At 41.6% G+C, this 16,691-nt stretch overlaps 1 pseudogene; it reads left to right on the top strand.

Moving 5' to 3' along the window:
* Window positions 1–190: 190 nt before the first annotated feature.
* On the top strand, window positions 191–15,436 carry LOC107145132 (annotated as a pseudogene).
* The last annotated feature ends 1,255 nt before the right edge of the window (window positions 15,437–16,691 follow it).

Below are 16,691 nucleotides of genomic sequence, written 5' to 3' on the forward strand. Positions count from 1 at the left end.
CCCCAGAACTTTGGGTGCCTTCTGCCCACTGGGAAGCTGGCTGCAGGGCAAGAGCTCCAGGCCATGCCGAGGGTGGCAGGTGGGTGGCCTGCAGGAGGCGCTGCTAGTAGCCACAGCAGGCAGGTACGTCTCATGGCGACCTGCGTCCTTCTGACCATTGGTCCCAGTGGTGCCGGTTGATGGGGACTGAATGCCGCGGTCCACCCCAACTGGCCTGCTGCCGGAGGTGCCCCGAGCTGGGTAGTGGTGGCGGTTGAGCATGTGAGTGGGTATACACCCACAAGTACGCTGCTCTCTCCAGGTAGGCATTTGCAGCTTTCCAGGGCGCACCTGTCACTTCCTACATTCTGCAGCCACAGTAGCTGGTGCTATGGAGATGGCCAGTTTCTGGTCTGCGTGCCTAGCATCCATGTGAGTTCCATGCTGTCTAGCCTATCTTCAATGGGGACCCTGATTGGCCTCAAGCCTCAGTGCACAGTCCCCCATAAGGCAGAAGAAGCAGTGTATCCAGTGGTTGGGCCACAGAGCCTGACTTCCCCGGCTAGGCTGAGGTGCACACCTTGGTGCTTCCCCTACTGGTGGAGCCATTGCCATGGCCAATGGCACAGCATGGGATCCTGGGGGCTACCACATGGCGTAGTATAGGAGGCAGTGGCAGGTGCATTCTGGTGCCCATGAGCAGCCAGGAGCACAAGTACAGCTCAGTGTCTGTGGTGGGCCCCTGAACCAGACATACCACCATCAACATCACCAACACTGAGTCCATACTTGCCCTACATGGCTGCACCACTGATATCTTCCTAGCCACCTGGAGCCCTACTCCTGGCACCTGGGGTGCCCAGCACAGACCTGCTGGAGAACCTGGCAGAGAGCCCCTAGTGTGTGAATTGTGGCTTCATCCAGATGCTGCTGTGGCAACTGGAGGACACTGTCCTAACCTGTGCAAAGCCTGTGGCTTTTACATCAAGCTGAATGGCCTCAGCTGGTCCCTCATCAGCCAGAAGCACATACCTTCGTCATGGAGGCTTCCACTGTCCTGTGCCATCTGGCACACCAAGACCAAAAGAAACCCTGAGGGTGAAACTAAGTGTGCCACTTTGGGAATCTACTTGAAACTCATGGGGTGCCTTGACCACATGCTATGATAAAAGGAGTTCAAACCAGGAAACAAAAACCTGAAGACCTAAATAAGTCAAAGACTTGCTCTGCTAATAACAATTGTATTCCTATGACTCCAACTTCTACCTCTTCTAACTAAGAGGATTGCAGCAAAAATATTTCTTCTCCAATGCATCCAACAGCCTCAGGTGCAGGTGCCCCAGTGATGGGTGGTGCAGGAGGGGCACCAACCCCAGAACAGCAAGCTCAGGTATTCCAGTCAAGATGGGCGGGCTCTACATAGTCTGGCCTTGCTTGCTGGTATCGCATCCTCAGAGCAACAGGATTTCAGGTATGCTCTGGCCCTGGCCTGAGCCCCTGCTGCGAGGAGGAAGGGAGAACACCACTGAAGAAGGCCTTGCACCTCTTATGTCTGATTTTGTCCAGTAGCCCTGACAGTAGCAAATGCCAACAGAACATTGCTCCAAGGTGATTTCCTTGCCTTTGACTCTAAAAGAGATGTGTTTCCCCAGGAGGCTTGCTGAAGAGTAAGAAAAGATGGGCCTTCTCCAGAGGAGGGCCAGTACAACAGGAATGTGGCCAGCTCCATCTAGCCAGGGCCACCCCCAGCCAGCCTGCCTCTGGGTTGGCTCCTGCACTGCTTGCAGAAACTGGGAATGGGACCAGGGCCTTGCCTGCTAAGGAAGATGGAGAGAGATTCTTTAAAACAAGGTTTCATGTGTATAACCTCAAATCTTGTGGTTCTTCTGATTGATTTTGGTTATTCCAGAATTTCTACATACCTCTTCTATATGCAGATTTCACAAGCATTCATGGAAAAGACCATTGAAGGCCACTTGGGACACATCTTGGAAACTGAGTTAGTTCCTGGATCTCTTGTGAAAATATTTCTCAGTTTTCAAGATTGCATAGATACTCTAACATACACTGTGACTGAAGTTTCTCCAAGTTCATCTTGCCTGACTGATCTGAGATCAGCTAGAATTTGAACACAGGGTGGCAAATAAGATATTTTTCTTCCATGTATACAAAATTAAAAAGTGCAATTTGCATTGCAGAAATCTGTGTTACATTATTTGCATAAGATTTAAGAGTGGTTTTATAATGAATGAAAACCTTTTTTTTACATTAATGGTTCTTTCAATCATGTAAAAGAAAAATGAAAATAGACATTGTTATAGTTCTTTTACATCTACAGCCCTTTTCTATAATCCCAATTGTTTAAGAAAACCATTTCAAGAAAAAATCTTCTAAGGAAAATTGCCATTTTCCATTTTTTAAGAATTTTTATAGAAGAACACCAATATGTGCCCTTTCTTTTACTGTGGAATATGTGCTAGAAAAATTGCAACAAAAATTACTACCTAATGAATAGCATTTGTAAATCTTATAGACATCTGTAAACATGCTGCTCAATTCTGCATAGTGTGAGTAACCCATAGTTTGGTTTACATTAAATTTTTAAAATGGGATGTCATATGGAAAACAATTTCACCAGAGTTTTAAAAATAAAATGAGATCATTTTGTCATCTGAAAAAAAAAATCAATTTTTGTGGTAATCATTTTTTTTTGTTACTGTGACCCAAATAACTGACAAAAACAATTTAGAGGAAGAAAAGTCATTTTCATAGTTACAGAGGATTTAGTCCATGGTCAGTTGGTGCCATTGCTTTGAGCCTGAGCAGAGGTACAAGATCATGGTTGAAGGGCATGTCAGAGGAAAGCTCCCCCATTCATGACAGCAGGAAAGCAGAGAGAGAGAGAGAGCAAACATAGGGAGAAAATATAACTCCTAAGGGCATTCCCTCAGTGACCTCCATCCTCCTGAGTCATATCACCTGCTGGCAGTTACCACCTAGTACCTTAGTCCTCTCAAAGATTAAGTCATTGGTATTATTGATCTAATCAATTCACTGTGTGAGCTTTGCTGCATTGTCTCACATGAGCTCTGGGGACAACTCATACCCAAAGCACAACACATTTTAATTGCTGAACAGTAAGAATATTTTGCCTGTGTCTAAGTTGGTTGATCATCACCAAAACATACAGGGAGAAATTCTGCCCATCTTTGGCCTGGTGAAACTTCTTTCCAATACTATGGAAGCTCCCTCAGATACATCCAGGACAGCAACACTTCAGATAATATTAACAACCAATTAGGCCCCACCTCAAGTTACACTTCCAAGGCAGTAGCATCAGGTACCATAACTTAGTGAATGGAGCAGTTGCTTCTGTGCAACTGAAGTTTTTGAAGCACAGCTGCATTTTTACTTCATGTTTCTCCGCATATGAAAGTTGCTTGCTGTTTAAAGTCCCACACTGCCTTTGTCTTAGGGATGGTGCTGTACCTTCATACTTCACTCCACCATCAATTAACGCTACAGCATCCAGCACTGGAGCTCTCTAAGGCTCAACTGCAATAAGCAGTAATGAGTTAAGTTTGAACAATTTTCAAACACAACAGCCATGTTGTGTTTGAAAATTGTTCAAACTTAACATCAAAACTGATCTGGCTGGAGGGTCGTGCAACATCCTCAAAAATTCAATCAAGCACATGAATGCCTTCTTTCTCCACAAGAGGAGTGTCCTCAGTGGCTTCACATATGCTTACTCTTAGGGTAACACCACACTTCTTCACTTCCTCTGTAAATGTGTAGGTAACTGAGGAAGAGGTTTGCCCCTTGAAGACTGTGATGTCATCATGAAGTGGTTCCACACAGGTGGCATTGGTGTTGTTGGCTGCAAGACAGGGGTGACTGTGTTATTACTGGGTGGTGGCAGCGGTGATGGAGGCCACAGTGGGATGCTAGATTCTCATACAGTAAGCAGACCTTGGAAAGTGCTTTCCAGAGAAGGCCCCCAGTAAAGGAACCAACATGCATGCCAAGTCCAAAATTATGATTTTAGCAGTTTTTGTCAGTTATAAGTTACATGAGCCAGGCGGGGTGGTGTGCACTTCTATAATCCCAGCTATTTGTGAGGCTGAGGGAGGAGGAGAATAAATTTGAGGTCAGATGCAGGCGATTTAGCAAGAACGTGTCTCAAAATAAACAATAAAGAGGGCCAGGGATAAAGGACACTGGTAAAGTGTCCCTATGTTCTATCCTCAGTTTTGAAAAAGTAAAAAGTAATTTTGAGCAGGTTGGTACATGCATGTAATCCCAGCTACTGGGGAAACAAACAAGAAGAAGGATTGCAAATTTGAAGCCAGGCTTTGGAATTTAGCAATTCATCAAGGAATTGTCTCAAATAAGAAAAGGGCAGTATATGTGCCTATTAGGAAATTGGTAAATGGTTAAATCAACAAGTGCTGTCAGGCTACTCACTAATTATTATCCTGAATCACACACTCTAAGGGTGGTAGGAAGAGAATGTGGCATGCAGCTCAGGGGCTACAACCAGATCTCTTATTTGCATCTATGATTGTTGCTTGGGGTCCCTTGTGCATCGTGAGATGACAATACCTTCACTGCTTCTGACAAAGATTTTACCAGGTCATATCTGGACACATATTATTATTGCATTAGCACAGATTGAGAGACTCCAGGAGCAGAGGCCACTCCTCCCACTCAGCTCAAAGCATACTAACCATCTATGACTTTTTTCCAAATACAACATTAAATCTCTGAAAACAGGGAGTTGCTCTGTTGGTGCCTTTCTGGTAAAGACAAACTTGCAACACAATAGCTCTGCATACAAAAAAGTCCTGGATTTTTAAAATTAATGGTCAAAGAATTCCTTTTCATGTGCATTTGACCCCCAAAAGGACAGGCGAAACTCTTCCAAAAAGTATGCAGATGTTCTGTCTGCCTTGAATATCTTTAAATACCCATGTGCCTGAAGTGTGGATGCATCTACTGCCTCATTCCCTGCAGAAGGATTTTGGTGGGGAGGTATTCTGGTGTCTCCTCTGACCTGTGATCTCTAGGAATAAGGATGTCATTGCCAGTCTGCTGTTGGAAGGGCTGCTTTCCAAGATGGAGGAAAGGGAGGCTCAGGTACAAGTTGCTCTGCAGGTGAACCCAACATTGCAGAAGTTCCACTTGATATCCTCAGGGATTAGTTATGAAAGTGGGCATGAGGAGGCATGAAATGAAGCTCTTCTCAAGAAGCAGCAGTTCTGCAGTCTAGGGACACTGAGGCACTAGGAAGGAAGGATATCAAGCATTGTGTACCCTGTCACCTTGCCCCTACAGGACCATGAAAAACCACCTGTGCATTTGACTGTGCATTCCTTATGGGGATTAGGTGTAGCTTGGCTCCTGAAATTTTGATGTCACGGTGCCATTGATGGTTCTCAGTCCTGATAACACATAGTATTACCTTGTGATCTTGAACATAAATGCTGATATCTTGGTATTGGTTTAGACAGGGGATTCTCTACACTTAGTGTGCTGTGATTGCCTGAGGTCACTGGCAGGGAGAAGAGTCTAAACTGGGTAAGTCATCCAAGATACTGCAGGCTGTGAACCACACTTAGAGAATCAAACACAGAGACACTAAATCTGAACTTCTTTGTGGATGAGACATCCAAAGTCTGCCATGAAAATCTCTCAGTACCTACAGAACACACCAGTGTGGCAAGGAATTTTCTTCCTGTATAGATCATTTGATTTGGGACTTTGCAGTGAAAGTTCAGAATAGGGCTTTATATCCACTGTGGGCTGAACTCTCTATTTCCTTTTCATAGTGACAATGACCTTGTTGACAAATACACATATGATAATGCTCAATTTCTTTCTTTATTTTTATTTTATTTTTTTGGTACCAGGAATTGAACTCAGGGGCACTCAACCACTGAGACACATCCCCAGCCCTCTTTTTATTTTATTTAAAGACAAGGTATCACTGAGTTGCTTAGCACCTCATTTTTGCTGAGACTGGATTTGAACTCAAAATGTTCCTGCCTCAGCCTCCTGAATTGCTGGAATTATAGGTATCTACCACGATGTCCGGCATAAAGCTCAACTTCTAAAGCAGGCACAGGAAGAGATTAGAAGCAATAACTAATAGTAAAATCACATAATAACAACAATACACTATGATAAACATAATCTGAATGTAGTCCTTCTCTCTGAGAATAAGACAAGTAATATTTGTGTACCTCTGCTGATCACAGGTAACTGAAGCCATGGAAAGCAAAGTTGTGGGAAAGGGAGAACTGCTGTGTGTTTCTCATTCTTGCTTTGTATTCCACGTGCAACAGAACATACATAATATTCCTGTGATGTAAATATGAAATAGGCCAGTTGGCTCATCTCATGGACTCTTTTTATTAATGAACCATTTATTAGGTGATGTACCCTGGAGACAACCTTGCTGTAGTGGGATTGGGTGATCAAACTGAAATGTGGATTTTCTGTGTGTTTTGGCCTCAGTGATGGAGTAAAAATAGGATCAACCGTTGCTGAAACAGGGTATTCACAGGATTGGGTCCCCTGCTCTGCTCTTCTGCACCAGCTGAAAACCTCCAGTGAAGCTGAGGGAGCCTTCCATTAGGGGCAGGAGCTTAAATAGTGGGTCTGGAGTTGACAATGAGATGTTCTCTGGGCCAGCGTCCCTTGTTTTCACCAGTTCATGGTGGAAGCAGCTCAGCTCTCTCTCTCTTCAAGAGAGAAGTAATGAATAGATAATCAAACCATCTGCAAGAGGCTTTCTTGGGGCCTATGCTGCAGCAAAAGTGAGCACTGCAATGGACAGAGGTGTCGGACTAGCATAATAAGCATAAAAGTCATTGTTCATTTATGGACAAAAGGGTGGGTGCAGGAAGGTAGCCAGGCACCAGCCTGCTGAACCCCATTTGCACTCTCATGGCAGTCTGCACAGGCTTGTTGTGCTCCCCCATCTTGGCTGTCATGTATGGGAGAGGAGTTCCTCAAAGAAAATAATGTGGACATCAGAAGTACTTGGGTGGGGACATATAGAATACTTGTGGTCTAGCAAATGTCCTCAGTGCCCATGACTATTGAGATGGCCAAGCAGAGTCCTCTGGGAAAGCAAGACACCTGAAAGGACCTAATCATGGCCTAGTAGAAGCAGCAGTAGGTGTGGTAGGGCATGCTTTTCACAGACATCATAGATAACATAGTCCCAAAGCTGTGGGCAAGTGTCCTATCAGGAATGCAGGAGTGGCAGCAACTGCCACAATCCTTTCATACCAGGGATCCAAAGGGGTGACAGCAGCAGCTTGACTACCTGTCTATGTGATTGATAGGGTTATTGGCAACTGTCAGTCAAGTCTATGGATCACTGTAACTGACTGTTGAACAAATATTGATAAAAAGTTTGCAAAACATGTACAAAAATTTGGTCTATGCCATATGAAAAAAATCTAAGCCCAAATATTTGGCAATGACCTAAACAGACATCCGTCCCTCCCTTCCCCATCATTCCTGAAGGGCTGGGGCTTGGTCCCTGTATTTCAGGCCCTGTGGCTTCACCTCTCATCCTCAGGCTGCCTCCTCACTTTTGTCCTCTCAAGGGGGAGCAGATAGGTCACTGCAGCAGAGTCCTGCAAAGGTCATAGCCAGGTGGTAGTGGCAGTGATGCATCAGGCAGCAGGGATACCAGACTATGACCCCCTGTGTGGCCCCTAGGAGAGCATGTCCCTCTACTAGTCCACAGTGTAAGTAGCCAATGTGTTTGTTACAAAGTCAGAATTGTGTTTTTTACCAGTTCTTCATTATCAAATACATTCAGGCTGAACTGTCTTTGTGTTTGGATACAGAGTAACCAAGGAATCCAGCAAAAATGAATCATCAAACTATCCGTTGAAAACTGAAACACAGTTCACCCAGTCACATTCCATTAAATTGTGTTCCTATAGTGTCACTCCAGGGACCATTCTCATTGCTCTAAGTCTGGGTTCCATGGAATCTTGTCATCACAGGTGAAAAAGTCCAATATCAGGTGTTATAGTTTCAAAATAAGGTGTCCATCAGAAGCTGATGTGTGAGACAATGCAAGAAAGTTTTGATGTAAGTGGATTGGGATATGAGAGCCTTAAGCTAATCTGTTCCTTAATCCACTGATATGGATTAACAGGGCAGGTAACTGTAAACAGAAAAGAGTAGGTTAGAAGAAGTAGGTGACTAGGGGGATGGCTTTGGGGTTTAAATTTTGTAATTGGTGAGTTTGCTGTCTACTTTCTGGTGGCCAAGTATTGAATTGGAAACTTCCCCCATACTCTTCTGTCCGCTATTATGTTTTGCCTCATTTTGGGACCAGAGATGTGGAGTCAGTTATCTATAGACTGACCTCTAAAACTGTGAGCCAAATAAACTTCCTCCTCTAATCTTTTCAGATCTTTTGGTGATAATAAAAAAAGAATAAATAAAGCTGACTAGAACAGAAATTGGTACCACAAGGGAAGTTCCTTATTTTTATGCTTCTGACCACATTGTTCAGGAACTTCTGGTGATTTGGGGTATTTGGTGTAGGAATTTTGAAACTTTTAGAGATGCGAGGTGGGAAAGAATTGAACATTGCAAGTGGAATTTATTGTGTGACTCTGGTGGAGGCACAGAAGACCAGAATGGTGATAGTATTGTCCGTGGGAAAGGCTATGCTCCTGAGATTGCAGCAGAGGAGGACAGCATTGCAAATGCAAAAGGAGGCCATTCATGTTACATTCTGGCATAGAGATTATATACATTTTGCACATGTTCTGTCACTGTTTGTGTGGCTGAATTTAGAGGTGATGCACTCATTACTCTGCTGGAGGAAATTTCAAGGCAGCCCAGCATTCAGCCCATTGTATGGATATGGCCACCAAACTTTTTCCAGGTTTACTGTGATCATGAGGAGTAGAAATGAGAGGGTAAATGAAGTTGGAAAGAAAAGTCAGAGTAAAACTGGGTCTCAGAAAGATGTGGTTGTTAAAGCATTACAGACACTACAGAGATGCTAAACAATTTACTCTGAGACAATAGGAGATATGGCTTGTGAATCTCAGGAATTGTGAAGACCCCCAAGACCACTGCTCCACTGCTCCAGGACAAGGGCTTGAACTCAACTTAGTGCCTTTGTCATGTAGATGTTGGATTTCTTTCTCTGGCTTATACTTTTGGGGATCATATAGCATGGCGAATATCTCTTCAGGCAGTGCCTATATGGGGTCTCATATGCTTCCTATACACGGATGTCCACATCTTTCCCAAGATGAGGAGAGTTTTTTTTTTTTTTTTTGCTATGACTTCAATGAATGGGTTTTCTATGTCCTCACCTCGACTCTCCTCATATTCAGGTGTTCTGAAAATGTGGACATTTGTGCATTTAATGGTGTATGAAGAGCTCAAGTGTTCCCTCATGTTTTCTATGTTGTTTCTCTTCTTTATCTCAAGAAAGCTGCCTTCAAGGTCTGATTGTTTTGTTTGTTCATTTTGTTTTGTTTTGCTTGATGTACTCTTTTGTTGGGGATTTCTAATGCATTTGTGTGTGTGAGTTGTGATCAATATTGCACATGTCATTTATTCCAAACAATTTCTTTTTTGTAGGATATATTAACATGAAAGTTTTGGAGCTTATTAGGCTGCATAATATGCAAGTTTTATATTTTAATATTTAAAATGTCTTTTGGAACTAATCCCAGTTAGACCCATGCTGCATGGTTTTATAAAAGCATTTCAGATATATCTAGGTATGTATGGTAAAATTTTATGTCATAATGCTATAAGCCAGTGTCCATGAGTAATCAACTGCAGTCAGGAAGAGAATTTGTTATAATTTAGAATCATTCATAATATGTCAGTGGAAAAGTACAGATACAGAGTCAAACATAGAGGGACAACTGGTTTTGAAGAATGGTACAAAGGAATGTTCAGTGGAGGAAGGGGAGAGTTTTTGAGAAGTGTTTCTGTACACAGGTAGTATATGGGGATAGTATGTAGAGAACCCTTCTCAAAATATAGGAATTTGTCTCCTACTTGATTGAGCCCAGATTCAAAACATACATCTATGAAATTTCTGTGGGTCTAAATGTGGGTCAAAGTCCTTTTACTCTTGGGTGAGATGGAGATTACCTACAGACAGTATCCTCCCAAGAACAAGAAAGGAGCAAAAATGACATCTGAGATGAAGAAGAGATATTTGGAAGATATCTCTATAAGAATGAAAGAGCAGGACAGAGATTGATAGAAATGTTTGCAAATCATATAAAAACATTTATTCTATGCCATATGAAACAATCCAAGCCCAAATGTTAGAAAATTAAAATAAAATAGAAAACAACGGCAAAATGCTTTGAAAAGAGATATCATTGAGAAAGTCATATACACATCAAATAGTCACATGAAAATTTACTTATCATAACCAAATTATTATCATAATAAAATTTGAGACCACAAGAGGATACAACAGCATAGCAGTTGAAGGGCTAAAACTTAAATGTCTGACTATACAAAATGNTTATAGTCATGGGCTTCTAACCTGATTTTTTCCAAGAGAGGACAAAGTGGAAGAAGAGTGGAAGGTTCAGTGTGATGGGGATAAGTCAATCACCACCAACCCAGTATATAACAAATTCTAAATATCATGCCAGTGAATGTTTAAATGTTTAAATAGATCTAACATTAGTTGGCAATGATAAAATAATATGTAGTAAATAGTAAAATATAATCACAGTTTTTCATCATAAGCCTGGCAATAGTACATTGATAATTAATTCAAATGCATATGATCTACCTGCAATAAATAGTAAAGCATTTTTGTATAACTGTTGTGGAAGGGAAAAAATAAATCTTTTTTTTCCTGATTTTCCCTTTTGCTTTATATTCAGTGACAGCATCTGTTAAAAATGTATATTTTCCAAAAGGAAAATTATGACCAGATAATGGTTGCATATGATGGCTTGCTTCACAACTACATATTTGACTTGCATACTTTACAAAGAATACTTTGTTCATGTTTTTGTTCAGAAAAAAATATTTTCCATTTTGTGCCATCTAAGGAATGTTAAAGGAACAGCAACATGTCAAGACATATTCAAAGTCAAATCATATGGTAAAGATAGCGTACATTGTTAATTTGTACAATTGTGAAAAATGTAGTATCTGCTTTAGTCATGCTTTAAAAATGTAAGGCAGCTACACATTTAGCAGTAACTGGCAAAGCTTATGCTGAGGAAATTTGTTTTTTCTTTCATTACCATCTTCCTTCGGCCTTCTATCACTGATGAGTAAATACAGATGTTCTGCATTATTCTAGCTTTAGGAGGTCAGGTACTAGAATAAGAAAATTAAGAATATAAAGATATTAGAGAAAATTCAGATTGTTAATTTTTCAAATCTTAAGAGTATATAAGAATATGTAATTTTACAATATAAACATGTACAGATGCACTTAATAATACAGCAATTACACTGACAGATGGCCTTTGGATTTTGTCTCAAAGATCAATCAGTGACAGGCCAATTAGATTTCATTAATAAATACACTTGATATGGCAAAACATTTTCTGCTGAATTAGTTTTTTTTTTGCTCTTAAGTACAAGAGCAAAGATTGGATTATTAGCCTCCTAGAAAAGTATTAGTGAAATCATAGGTACACACTAATTTAATCAATGTTATCTGAAACCTTTCTAATACCTTTCTCTAGCTTGGTATAGAAGGATAGGGAACACACTGTTAACATGAGTTGCTGATGCTGTACTTGAATCCCTATTGTGGGCAATGACAGCCACAATGATAAAAAAAAATTAATCTAAGAAGATGGGCTTTACCCAAACCACACCTAAGTCACTTTTCCTTATTTAACAAAAATTTTGTATGGGTTTAAATAGCTTGTCTACAAGCTTGTAAAATATAAAATGCACATCAGTGTTTGAACTTCTTAGGACACATTTCTCCATAATAATTTTGCACTAAATAGCTGTTCAACCTTCATATTTCTGTTCTTAATAACAAACTAATGATACTTTTATCACCTCATAGGAATACAATTAATTCCCAGAAATACTGTACAGGTCCATAGGTTTCTATCCATAAAGATTCATAAAAATATGCTAAATATATTTTGTGTTAAATAATATTGCATTTAATCATATCATAGCTATTTACATTTATAACTAATATATAACTATTAACATTTATAACTAACATATATTTTCAAATAAAAATCAGATAAAAGAGAGTACAGGATTTAAAATAATGTTAATAGAGAAGAAATAATTTATGATAACAAGATACCCTATTAATAAAGTTTAAGAATAGTAAAACAGCAATAAATATATTGGGGAACAATTTTAAACTAAAAGAGCTATTATTATGTAAAACCCAAATATTGTTCATGTAAAGAAAAATGCTTACCTCTCATACACTTTTATCATCAAAAGGAAAACTGCAGATATCAGTATTATTCAACCAAAGAATGAAGTCACTCTGAATTTCAAGATAATTCACATTTTTATCTCATTATTACATTTCTAACAAAATATCCAGTTGATGGCTTTCAGGTTTACTTTGGTCAAATTCTCACACTATTATTTCATTATTTTCCTATCATCTGACAGAAATAGGAAGCCAAATACAATTTATCCAAATAAAAATATCACTGAAATTTAACATAGGCCATGACACACATGAATCACCACAAGAAAGTGGTTAAAGTAAAAAACTGAATGTTCAATTGTAAAAAGATCACAATGTTATTAACTCATCTTTTAGCTACTTACATTCTGAAATGTAAATAGCTATGATATGATTAAATGCAATATTATTTAACACAACTTACATTACCTACATTCAAACATCTTGTGACATCATAATAGATAAGAGCTAAGACTGGATATGTCCTATGTGCCAAGACCTTCCTTATCCTTACTACAATTTTATGAGATACTATAATTGTTCCTATTTTTATAAATTAAGAAATTAAGGCTTACAGAGAAAATACTTTTTCCAAAATCACAATGTCAAATCTAGATTTGACAACCCAAAAAAATGAAATAAGTGTTAATTTGTCCAACTTATGCATAAGAAAAAGAAGGCTCAGAGAATTTGAGTCTTAACCAAAAGTGCATAGTATGATCTGGAACCCAGGCACACAGCAATTCATCTTTCCCTTTCCTCCCCTGCCTTTCCTCCTCTCCAGGCCCCCATCTCCGCCTCGGGCCAGGAGGGTACCAACCGCCACCCTGAGTTCCTTAGAGAAGAGCCTTACTACTTACCTCCTGCAAGCGGCGCTTTGTGGAGATGCCCTGGGCTCACAACTCTATCGAGAGCAGCGGCTACAGCACCGAGTGCTCCGCACAAGCCAGCTATTTGGCGCCTGTCTCCTAGCTCCCCGTGCGCCACAGCTGCTCCTGCAGTTCTGGCTCTTTGATGCACAGTCTGAAAAACCTAGACCTGAGCCAGGTAGCCGCCATTAGCAATGACCTCAAGTCCATCCGCACTCAGGAGAAGGCGCAGCTCTAGGACCTCAACGACCACTTTGCCAGCTTCCTCGAGCGCGTGCAAGAGCTGGAGCAGCAGAACAAGGTGCTGAAAGCGGAGCTGCTGGTGCTGCGCCAGAAGCACTCTAAGCCGTCCCGCTTCCAGGCGCTGTAGGAGCAGGAGATTCACAAGTTGCGCCTGGCAGCGGAAGACTGCTACCACGGAGAAGCAGGCTCACCAGGGAAAACGCGAAAGGCTGGGGAAGACTGCGCAACCTTGCAAGAGCACTATGAAAAGGAGGTGCTGAGCCGCTGGGACCAAAGGCTGGCTGATGCGGGCGCGCAAAGGCGCAGATGAGGCGGCGATGGCCCTCGCTGAGCTGAGCTCGAAAAGCGTATCACCAGCCTGATGGACGAAATTGCTTTTCTGAAAAAAAGTGCAAGAAGAGGAGATCGCAGAGTTGCAGATGCAGATTCAGTAAGCACAGATCTCGCTGGAGATGGACGTGTCCTCCAAGCCCGACCTCTCCGCAGTGCTCAAGGACATTCGCAGGCAATATGAGAAGCTGGCCTCCAAGAACATGCAAAATGCCCAAGAGTGCAAGAGCCAGTTCACCATGCTGCCTGAGAGCACAGCCAAGAGCACCCACGCAGTGCACGCCACTAAGAAAGAGGTGACAAGAGGCGACGAGAGCTGTCGCTTGCTCAAGGCCAAGACCCTGGAGATTGAAGCGTGCTGGGCTATGGACAAATCCCTTTTGAAGCAGCTGCAGGAGCTAGAGGACAAGCAGAACGCAGACATCAGTGCTATGCAGGACACAATCAACAAAGTAGAAAATGAACTGAGAACCACAAAGAGCGAAATGGCACCTTACCTAAAAGAATACCCAGACTCCTCCACGTGAAGATGGCTTTGGATATCAAGATTGCAGTTTAGAGTAATCTCTTGGAAGGCAGAGACCCGGCTCAGTTTCACCTGCATGGGCAACTAACCAGTAGCTACTCCCAAAGCTCCCAGCTCTTTAGCTGATCTACCTATGGAAAAGGAAGTCTGCAGACCGGCTCCTACTTGATGTCTGCCCGCTTCTTCCCCCTCTTAGCTACACCAGCCACGTCCAGGAAGAACAGATAGAGCTGGAGGAGACCATGGAGGCTGCCAAAGCCTAGGAAGCCAAGGACAAGCCACTCTCTGAAGGGGAAGCTGAAGAGGAGGAGAAGGAGAGGCAGAGGAAGAGGAGGGAGCCTCAGAGGAAGAAACTGCCAAGAAAGAATTGAAGAAGCAAAAGAGGAAGAAGAAGGAGGAGGTGAAGGTGAAGAAGAAGAAATCAAAGGAGCCGAACAGGATGAGAAGAAAGATGAAAGTGCTGGGGAGGAACAAGCAACTAAGAAGAAAGATCCATCGAGCACCCTTTCCTTAATTATTCCAGGAAAAATTCTCCTGAAATCAGGTCAACCTCATCACAAACAAACCAGTGGAGTTCCAGACCTTATATAAATTAAGAAGTCAATATATGTATAATTCTAAGATGACTTCGATTGGACATTTAACGTTGTGCTATGAATTTTCACCTTATGCAGAGTATCCTTTGGCTTGCCAAGTGGCTTTCTGGCTTGCTGCTAGCCTGTGCATGGTCCACAATTATGAGTTCAGGATCTATGGCAATGTGAATCATTCAGAGGTTTACCATAAAAACACAACATGAATAAATGAATTCACTAATGTCAAGGTCAGACTTCATGGAAAAATAGTCGTTTGAACCTATGGTAGTTAGAAATTAAAGACCTTTATGTGCAACAAATAGTAAATAAAGTTACATTGAATGACACATTTCTTGTTGTGGTTGTTGACATAATTAAGATATCTCAATGATGGCATGATATAAACCATAAACAAGTGCCTCAGTCCGGCTGCAGCAAAATAACCCGGGGGGGGGGTGACGAATAACTTCTATATGTTGATACAGCAGGAGTGAGAGCCGTTTATTGCAGGACAGGAGCAGTATTTATACATTACACACAGCTTATCTAATTAGCATAAACTAGATACATCAGTCAACCAATAAGGAATCTCCACACTTAATGGCTCCCTGGTGTTCCTTCACAAACCACTCCCTCTGGCATTTTGCCAGGCACCATCCAGACTTGTTTACAGACCCTAACATTTCCCCCTTTTGTTTGATTTAAATAACGACCATAGTGGTTTTTACACAAACACCATAAATAATCTGCTACAAGCAGAAGGGGAGGATACAAAATGTCACAATACCAAGCAAATTGATGGCTCCATGCAAGAAGCCCTTGGAAAAATTATACCAGCAATGACACCGTTAGCAAAGATACCGAGTTACAATTTGTTGTAGATTACAGTTTGTTGTCTCAGTCCAGGTAAAGCAGTGTCTCAATAGATTAACTCACAGTCCAGGTAANGAGCAGATAGGTCACTGCAGCAGAGTCCTGCAAAGGTCATAGCCAGGTGGTAGTGGCAGTGATGCATCAGGCAGCAGGGATACCAGACTATGACCCCCTGTGTGGCCCCTAGGAGAGCATGTCCCTCTACTAGTCCACAGTGTAAGTAGCCAATGTGTTTGTTACAAAGTCAGAATTGTGTTTTTTACCAGTTCTTCATTATCAAATACATTCAGGCTGAACTGTCTTTGTGTTTGGATACAGAGTAACCAAGGAATCCAGCAAAAATGAATCATCAAACTATCCGTTGAAAACTGAAACACAGTTCACCCAGTCACATTCCATTAAATTGTGTTCCTATAGTGTCACTCCAGGGACCATTCTCATTGCTCTAAGTCTGGGTTCCATGGAATCTTGTCATCACAGGTGAAAAAGTCCAATATCAGGTGTTATAGTTTCAAAATAAGGTGTCCATCAGAAGCTGATGTGTGAGACAATGCAAGAAAGTTTTGATGTAAGTGGATTGGGATATGAGAGCCTTAAGCTAATCTGTTCCTTAATCCACTGATATGGATTAACAGGGCAGGTAACTGTAAACAGAAAAGAGTAGGTTAGAAGAAGTAGGTGACTAGGGGGATGGCTTTGGGGTTTAAATTTTGTAATTGGTGAGTTTGCTGTCTACTTTCTGGTGGCCAAGTATTGAATTGGAAACTTCCCCCATACTCTTCTGTCCGCTATTATGTTTTGCCTCATTTTGGGACCAGAGATGTGGAGTCAGTTATCTATAGACTGACCTC

The sequence above is a fragment of the Marmota marmota genome, unplaced genomic scaffold, assembly GCF_001458135.2.
Source record: "Marmota marmota marmota unplaced genomic scaffold, marMar, whole genome shotgun sequence".
Classification (NCBI taxonomy): domain Eukaryota; kingdom Metazoa; phylum Chordata; class Mammalia; order Rodentia; family Sciuridae; genus Marmota; species Marmota marmota.